The sequence below is a fragment of the Eucalyptus grandis genome, chromosome 6, assembly GCF_016545825.1.
Source record: "Eucalyptus grandis isolate ANBG69807.140 chromosome 6, ASM1654582v1, whole genome shotgun sequence".
Taxonomy (NCBI): domain Eukaryota; kingdom Viridiplantae; phylum Streptophyta; class Magnoliopsida; order Myrtales; family Myrtaceae; genus Eucalyptus; species Eucalyptus grandis.
Window position 1 is genome coordinate 31,211,193 of NC_052617.1, and position 9,633 is coordinate 31,220,825.

Sequence of the window (9,633 nt, forward strand, 5' to 3'; positions counted from 1 at the left end):
TTGATATATGCTAACTTTTTATAGCAAAGTCGATCGAACATAAAGATTACCGATACAACAGGATTGAAAAGATTGTGAGTGTCCACTGCAACATGCGAAAAAATTTTTGAATACAATAAGCTCAGTTACCACATGGCACACTGTAAAGGGTAAAGTGATCCTTGTAGGAGAAAGGAACGATGAATGCTTTCCATTCGGATTTGAACAAACACGTTCACTAACCATCCACAACGCAAAGGGATATAAAGCCCATGTATGATATCGATGCACAAGGCTTTCCATAAACATTTTTAGGCATGGGCTGTGTCCGAGAATGGATCGTTTTCAAATATGAGTTTCCGACGCGATTTAGTGATGTTATGGCCAAGCTAAGCAGTCATATGTTTTTCTTCTTCAGAACACATTTTGGGATTCAGGGCCCAGCCCGAGTCCCCTTTTCTCGAGAACATAAATATGATTTTTTTAAAATAAAATAAAAATAAAAAATGGCTTTGATGTAGGTCATGTTTCGTTTGTATGATTTTAGCACTTGATTTAGCCTAATTTCATTTAATCAGTATCCTTATTAGTTAAGGATTTTAGTGTTTACCTTTGATATAACTTAGGCTTAGTTAGATTGACCTTTAGGAGAAAAAATCGGACTCAATGTCAACACATCTGGGTTGCTATCTTAGGATTTGATAATAAAGCCATGCGTATTCTATGCGTGAAGCTTTATCGAGTTTACTTTATTACACTTTACTTTTATCACACTGCTTGTGATTTTCTACTTTTCCTGGATTGTACACTCATCAATGAACATCATTTAGTAGCCTAGGTTAATAAATGGTTTAATTAACAAATCAATCAAATTAGGGTGCCGAAAGGGTTATAATTTGACAATTAGTGTAATTAAATCCTTGAATCTAAATTCTCTGGCTATGTAAGAAGTGAATAAGAAGTGAAGTATGTTCTCGTATCTCATTTGGTTTTTAACTACTTTAGTTGGGGGTTGTAAACCTATTGCAATTATTTCCAATTCAGCCATAAACTTTTTGTAATTATGATAATTCAATCCATTCGGTCAAATTTAGCCAACTAGTACAGACGTGGACGTCAATTGGCATTGACTGATGCCCACGTATCAATTTTTAATTTTTTGATTTATTTATTTAATCTCTCTCTCTCTCTCTCTCTCCAGATCAACGATGAGGTTGGCCTCACCCTCGATGGGCGAGGTAGTTTTGGTTTATGACACGTTAGCGTTGGCTAGACAGCGACATCCATGTTTGTACTTGTCGGTCAAATTTGATTGAATGAATTGAATTGACATAATTGTAAAATGTTTAAAATTAAATTAGCAAAAAAAAAAAAAACGTTTAAAACTATTTTGGTAATTTCCCTCCTTTGTTGTGCTAGACGGCTCTCAGTTTAGTTGAAATTCATAGATAAATTTCTTCCTGTTATAGTTTTCTAATACCACATGAAGCAAAGGTTTGAGATAACTCACGTCGGTTAAGGACCATTGGTCCCTAACTTGACATTACATTTGAACTCGTCATTTCCTGGCATGTCCCTTCGGGAGGGTCACGGCACAAGAGGAATTCCAACATTGAGAATTCAAAATAACGTGTTACGTTAATGTGCCGATTTTGTGCCACTTGATGAGGGCTTAGATGCAATGGTTTTGAATGCCAGGTAATAATAAGAGAACTACTTCATTGCATTAGTGGATATATGCCAACTTTTTAACAACAAAGTCGATTGATCTTAAAGATGGCCAATGTGATGAGATTGAAAAGATTGGAAGTGTCCACTGCAACACGTGAAATAACGGAATAAAATAAGCTTATTTTCTCATGGCACACTGAACTGATTCCTTGTAGGGGAAAGGAACAATGAAGGCTTTCCATTCAAATTTGGACGTACATGTTCATCAACTATCCACAACACACAAGGATATATAGACCATGTGATGATATTGGTGCACGAGGCTTTCCAGGCGCACTGTTAGGCATGGGCCATGTCCGCCTGTGGATCGTTTCCAAATACGAGTTTCGGATCCGATTTAGTAATGTTATGGGCCCAGCAAGGCAGTCATGTTTTCCTTCTTCAGAACAAACCTATGGTCCATTAACATCCCTCTCCTTGCGCAGATCTATGGAGTAACAATCCCATGAATTGGCCACAACCAGATGAAAATTCTTTGGCACAACAATGTACAATACAACCTCTTCTCCTACAACCCTTCCGCACTTTGTAACGTCCGAAAACAATCTTAACACCTTACAATGTGACAAAGGCAGTACTTTGCAAAAGTAAGACATAAGTCTCTTGTTCTTTGTCTTGTGCACTGGACAAGTAGACGAACAAACAATGTTGACTTTTTGCTACAGAAGAGAAAGCCAACAGAATGCCAAACATGGTATAAGTGAGAAAGACTACTTCGTTCTCATTGCTTATTTCCACTACAGAAATTAAGCGCTATCAGCTGATCTTGCCAGAAGCAGCCGATAGACATCTCATGCTGATTCCTGCTTTGTCTTCCCTCTTGTTGGGATAATTCCAGATTGTCTTTTTATCTCATATGCGCGACATTAGTAACAGAGTTGGTGTAATCTTTTTTGTCTATTCAGTCGGGTGGATAGACCTAACGGTCACACTTTCATACAGGAGAACAACCACACAAGGGGAGGGAGGGAGGGAGGGAGACGTGACAGTCAAAGGCAATTCTACTCATAAGCATAAGGAACTTTAGTGGATTTTGCAATCAAGTCCCTGAACTTGAATAATTTCTTTGTAACTGATGCACTTTGACAGAATTCAACTAATAACCCAGCAAAACGCTGAAGTGATGGATGCCATGAACACTTGACCAATCAAGAAATTAATACTTATTAATACTGTGCGATAAAATCAAAGTTCAGTAATTTGATTACAAAAATCTATTATGGGTGTAATTCTATGGTCCCAAGATACACTACGCCTTTACAAACTTTTACCGTTGGATTAAAATGTAATGAATCTCAATGTTCTCCGGGACGCACGATGTCTCTCAAGGACCATAGGATCACCCTTGTGTTGAGCAAAACCAGTTACAACACATAAATTGCAGGAAAACTTGTTTTTTTTCTGGTGGAAGCGAGTGTGAATCTCACTGTTTAGTTTAAATGTGATTGACATAATCTACTGGATTACAACTACCTGCCTAGTACCATGTCATCACTGGTTTAGCATACTGATAGGGACAACATGTAGACTAGACATTGCGTTCATATGAATCTTCAAGAACAAAGTGAGTACCCAAAAGCAAACACAAGGGAAACTTAAGGTAACGTAATACCAAAACTACAATACTCGAATTTCAGGAGGCTTTTCACTTGATTCATGGGATTGATTAGTTTTTTTCACGAGTCTATGCTTCACCTACTTAGGCCGCTTTCTCACTTAGAAGATGCATGTAACCTTGATTTCAAGGGCACTCACTCATTTTTAAATTTGCAGACTATGAATCTAATTTATGCTAGTCTCCTAGAAAAGGCGGAAACGATACAAGAAAGTTACACTGCTAGAATACAGGAAGAAACGTCCGACTTTCCTGAATTTGGGTCCAAAGAGAATCATCGCATCTTTTCCCTCCTTTTAAGAACCAGAATCACAACTGAGTATTAACTAAATCTAAGAAAGAGAGTATAAAATCAACCTGAAGTTGTAACGTGGTTAGTAGCATACCTCAAAAGGAAAACTTAATGAAGAGGAGGAAGAGGTGAAGGTAGATGGACTGCGAATTATTTGGAAAGTCCCGTCTAGAATTGCAATAGCTTTCATCACCAGGGAAGCAAGCTTCTTCTGCCCAATATACATCTAAATAGAGAGAATTGGGAAGCTGAAATCAATGCTGAATATGAAATGTCTCACCATTGGATCATAGGTGATGGGAGGTATAGGGAAGACAACTTTAGCTAAAACCCTTTACAACTCTATTTTTAGAAATTTGAAAGGTTCCTATTTTCTTGATGGCATCAAAGGAACTTTGAGAGATTCCTAAAACTTTGTTCGTTTGCAGGGAAAATTACTATCTCGGATATTAATGACAAAAGAAACAACCATGACCAGTGTTGCTGAAGGAATTAGCTACATGAAAGGGAGAATTTGTTGCAAAAGAGTTCTCCTTATTCTTGACGGTGTGGATAAAATAGATGCTTTAGCTGGAGCTTTGGTAAGGGAAGTTGATCATCATTACAACAACAAAAAAGTCACAACTCTAGAGGATCTTGAGGCTCGTGGATTTTTTAAGAAGTATGCTCCTGGAACAGAAACATAAAAATAAGGAGAGCTCTTTTTGACAGAGCTCTGCAATATACTGAACGCCTTTCTTTAGCACCAAAGATGTTGGGTTCTCCCTTCTGTGCTAGTAGAGAATGTAAATTGGGAGAGTGAGCCGAATAAATTCAACATAAGCTCTGACCAAACCATGATTGTTGAATTATGATGAGAAGGAGATTTTTCACCACATTGCTTGTTTTTTCAATGGGTGGAGTAGAAAATAAGTGTTGTTGACAGTTGTGATCTTGAAGCGGCTAGTGGAGTAGATGATCTCATTGGGAGATCTTGATAAGGGATGAGAATGGGACCTACAGGTGCATGACTTGATTGAGTTGGTACCCAACAAGTGCATGACTGGAGTCGATGGGTAACAATATGGTTGAGTGGATGGCAATTTTTCTTGCAAACGAACGGATTTGAGAAAAATGGAACCTTCAAAATTTCCAAAAATAGAATTGTAAAAGATTTTAGTTAAAGCTATCATCCCATACCTCCCATCGCCTATAATACAATAATGAGACCTTCTTCCTGTACTTCATCCTGAGACTTCATATCCAACAAAAAATGCTAGCCCTTGCATCATATTGTTGGCTATCCTCCACCACAATTTTCCACAGGTACCATCTCAATCTGCATAGGCATGGATAAGGGGTTAATGCCTCTTTCCTTCTGGGTAAACGAGACTGTATATCTAACGGATTAGCATTATTTAGCTTAGAGTTTACAGATGGATAATCTCTGTAAGTCCCAAAAAATTCTAAGATCTTTATGCTTGTCTTAGGGTTATATAATGCTGACAGGACACAATTGATTAAGAATTGGATCATACAAAAATGCAAATACTCTTCATTAGGTCATTAAATGTAATTAAGCACATGAAGTACCTTCATACGCTTCATTTCTCTTTTGTTTGAGTCGCATTGCATAGCATTATCACGGGATCATTACAGCATAAACAAAAAAGAAAAGAAAAAAAAAAAAAAAAAAAGGCAAACAAAGCGAGAACAGAACAGCCATTATAGCCATTACCATATCTGAGTTGCAATTACTTGTCAGATTACAGCATTAAGGAAAGAAAAAAAAATAGCTTTTAAAATATCTATAACATTTCCAATATTGACCAAGTACAGAAATTGAGCATCGAAATCCTAAATGCTAAAGTGATTCCAGTTTATCGCCATTAGGAGAATGACAAGATCAGATATTTTATAGCAGCGATTCAAATACTCTCAATTTAGGAACGTGAAACTTCGCCCAAACTAGATCCAAAACCAGACCAGGCTGAACTAAAAGGACATCCATAAGCACGAATAGCCCATGAGAATCTAACTTATAGATCTCATGAACCTCCGACAGCACAACATCTACTAAAACAACAAAAGTTTCATCGTAAACATCTACATAGGACGGCTACAGACAAATCGAACTTCAAAGCGCAATCGAGCGAGTGATTTCTAGAAACAGAAACTAGCAGAACAGATTAGAACCTCACCAACCATCCCAAAAAAAATCAGGTTTTATCACCGAGAAGTGCGGTGGAATAGTCAAAGAAACAAGAATTTACGATTGCTAGATCATGCTCACCTGTCGAGAGGAGATGAAGACTGAAGACTGAGATGGAGTGGACTGCAAGAGCCCTCGGCGGCTGCGTGTGAGCTTTGGCGACTAGATGTGCTTATATATAGGAGGGAGGAAGCTGGGGTTTTCGTTCTAGTGGGGACGGCTGCTATCAGGTATTTCACAACTAAAAAGCAAAAGTACACAAACATTGACAACATGACCAAAGCTTATGTCTGGTAATAGCTGATTCCATATCCAAATTACATTTTCTCCCACTCTAAAGTGAATGTTAAGGTTGGTACAAACGGGTCAAAAAGACAAAGCATGGAAGTATACTTTTGACCTAATTCGAACAGATCGAGGTTGGCACTTTAGGGCTCAGTCCGTCAACCAAGCCCAAAAGAAGACAATAAGGCCGATAAAGATTGCCAATCCGGTTCGAGCTCGTTGGGACTTTAGCTCAAACTTCTTTTGTATTTTGATTTTTTTTCCAAAATATTTATTATTATCAAATTCCAAAATTCTTATATATCGTTCTCAAAATAACTCAAACAAATTTACTTAAAATTAATTAATTTTATAAGACTTTAGCTACATCTCATATGGGTTGTCCTTCTAGTTCAAAAACTAAAGTGGAAGAAATTTCTACACAATGTGATCCTTCCATTTGAGATTCTTGAAGAGGGAAGAGATGTGATACTTGTAAGGTTTATGGTCGTAGTCGTCAAACATGTAAATCAAAAGGCAAAGATCTCATATCAAATTCACACTCAAAGATCATTGGAATTCATGATGGTGAAATATAATAGGCACAGAGGACTCAAGTATTTAACAATTCAACTTGAAAGACACAGACTAAGGTTGGAGCTTCTCACACTATGACATTCAAAATTATTCCTTGATACATATTTTTTTTTAGTAAATAATTACTCTCTTATTAATGTAATTGAAAACTTTTATTGTCTGATCAAGTATAATATTTTTTCCAAGGGAGCAATCTTTTCGAGAGGAGCTAAGCAACCGAATAGACAATATCTTTTATTGAGTTGCGTATGCAACTTATTATTGCAATGTATTTGTACTTTGAGAATAACTTTCTTTTCATTGATGGTTTTATGAAAAATCGAATGCATTTACATTTGACAATAAAATATGTGTTTGCAAATGGTTTGGATGGGTTGTAATAACTCTCTTTTATTAATTTCTTATCAACAGCTAATAATACATGTATTCGAGGCAAAGACAATATTCTATGTAATAATGTTTAGGTAGCATTTTCTTCTACATTTGTATGATAATAATGGACATTTAAAATATTTTATGTGCTTAACTTTGTCATTTTTTTAAATATTTTTATAGTATCTTTTAAAAAATTGTACTATGATGGCATGAAAGATAATGGTTATTGGGCTACTGCATTCACTGAATAAAATTTGAAAGTTAAGCAATTAAAATACTCAAACTATGACGTAATCGGCACATATTAATGTTATAATTAAACAAAATGCATAGTAAAAACGATATATGGTTCATTTCACACTTAGGTTATATTTGAAAAATAGTTTCATCGTACAAAAAGAAGAAGAAGGAAAATACTTACTCATTAACACAATGGAAAAAGAAGAAAAGAAGTTAAGAATAAATATAGTTTCATCTCTAGTAAAAATTGAAACAAAAGAAAACAAAGAAAAAAAGGGAAGAAATAATTTTAAATCTTAAGTGTTTTCTGCAATAGATAATGTAATCAAATTGATGAGATAAAGATGTCAAGGAGAAGGGGGTGGGGAATAATGCAAGCCAAAAGAAAATAATAAAATGAGGTTGAGATGGATTTGACTGAGCTTTTAGGTTACATTTGGTCGTTCGAATTTCTAACCAAGATAGGACTGGATATGATAAGATATTAAATCTTTGAATTTTTCCATATCCTATATATTATTTGGTGAATCACAGTATTAAAATCGGATATATTCAAATCATATAATATATATTGTTTTTAAAAATATAAACGGCATATCATTGTAAATGAACCTAAAAGTTCATAAACAAATATTGTGAAAATCTCTCGTGCCACTATTCCTTAATTTACATTTATATTTTTTTTCCTCTTTTTAAATTATTTTCTTTATTATTTCTTTTTTCCCCTTTCATCATTCTTTAATAAAATTTTATCAAATCGTAAATTGTACTAACATACCTAAAATACAAAAATACCTAAAATACAAAAATATCTAAAATATATAATAAATATAAATATATAATTTATAGATTGAATTTTTATTATAAGATATAATTAAAGTTGAATATATAAATTAAAATAAGATTAAATTAAAAAATATTTTTAAAATTTAAAATTTTAATTTCTTAAATTAGAATTCAAATATTATTTATAATGAACTATAATTTTAATTTTGTTAATTTAATAAGTTCGTTATGGTTTAAACGAGGTTGGGCTTGGTTTGGTCTTTTAAGTTTAGGCCTAACTTTATTTAAGTAAATTTGGGCCGGGTTGGAATTTTAGTGAAATGGGTCTGGGGAAATTGAGAGAGCCTAATGCTGCCACTTTTAATCTTGATAGCCCAGATTCGTGAGATCAAAGTTCAACCTACCTTCGGGCCTAGTCCGAGTCCCTTATTTTGCAGAAATAAAATGATTTTTAAAAAGAAAAATAGAAAATGGTTTATATGTAGGTCATGATTTGGTTGTATGATTTTAACACTTGATTTAGCCTAATTTAATTTCGTTAGTATGCTTATTATTCAGGGAATTTAGTTGTTACCTTTGATATAACCTAAGTTTAGGTAGATTGACCTATGGGATAAGAAATTTGACTCAATTCGAACTCAGCCGGGTTGCTATCCTAGGATTTATTTATAAAGTCATGTGCATTCTATGCTTTAAGCTTTTTTGAGTTTACTTTTTTACCATTTACTCTTATTATATTGCTTGTGATTGTCTACTTTTTTTTTATTGTGCAGTAACGCACGAACATCATTTTTGTTCGTTTAGTAGCCTAGGTTAATAAAATGGTCAAAGCTTGCCAGAATAGTTTAGTTAACAAATCAATCAAGTTAGAATACTAAAATGGCACTAATTAGACAATTAGTGCAATCAAATCCTTGATTCTATATTTTTTAGTTGCGTAGGAAGTAAAGTATGCTTTTGTATCTTCCTCGATTTCTAACCTACTTTTGATATGCCAGTGATGACTCCTAGTTAAGTTGAAGTTCATAAATAGATTTATTCTTGTTGTAGTTTTCCCAAGCCACATGTGGTAAGGGTTTGGGATAACCTCTGCTGATTAAGAACCGTTGATCCCCAACTTGACATTATCTTTAAACCCATCATTTCCGAACATGCCCGTTTGGGAGGTCCACAACATGAGAAATTCCAGCATAGAGAACTCATGATAATGTGCTATGCAATGTGCCGATTTTGTGTCACCGATGAGGGCTTAGATGCAACAATTAGAATGCCAACTAAGTCATAAAATAAGGGCATAATTGGTGACATGCCAAACAATGCCTATTTTTATTTTTTAGTTCCTTGGAATAAAAAAAGAACACAGATTCATTTGATAACTTTTTTGCTTTCGAGAATGAATTTGGAATATAATCAAGTAGTAATTTATTTGTTTCTAGAATGATTCTAAAATCAAGCCTTTTTTTTTTCTTTTTCTTTTCTTCTTCTTCTTCTTCCTCTAGCTGGTCGTTGACCCCGACAAGGCACGACCTCACCTAGCTCGTGAGGTTGGTCGCTCAGCCATGG

General features: G+C 34.8%; 1 long non-coding RNA gene across 1 annotated transcript; it reads right to left on the bottom strand.

Moving 5' to 3' along the window:
* Nucleotides 1-1,852: 1,852 nt before the first annotated feature.
* On the bottom strand, nucleotides 1,853-6,033 carry LOC104449357. The gene is made up of 2 exons (XR_726537.3): nucleotides 5,890-6,033; nucleotides 1,853-4,935 (listed from the first exon to the last, which is right to left on the bottom strand). It is a non-coding gene; the product is annotated as an uncharacterized LOC104449357 (long non-coding RNA).
* Between the last annotated feature and the right edge of the window lie 3,600 nt (nucleotides 6,034-9,633).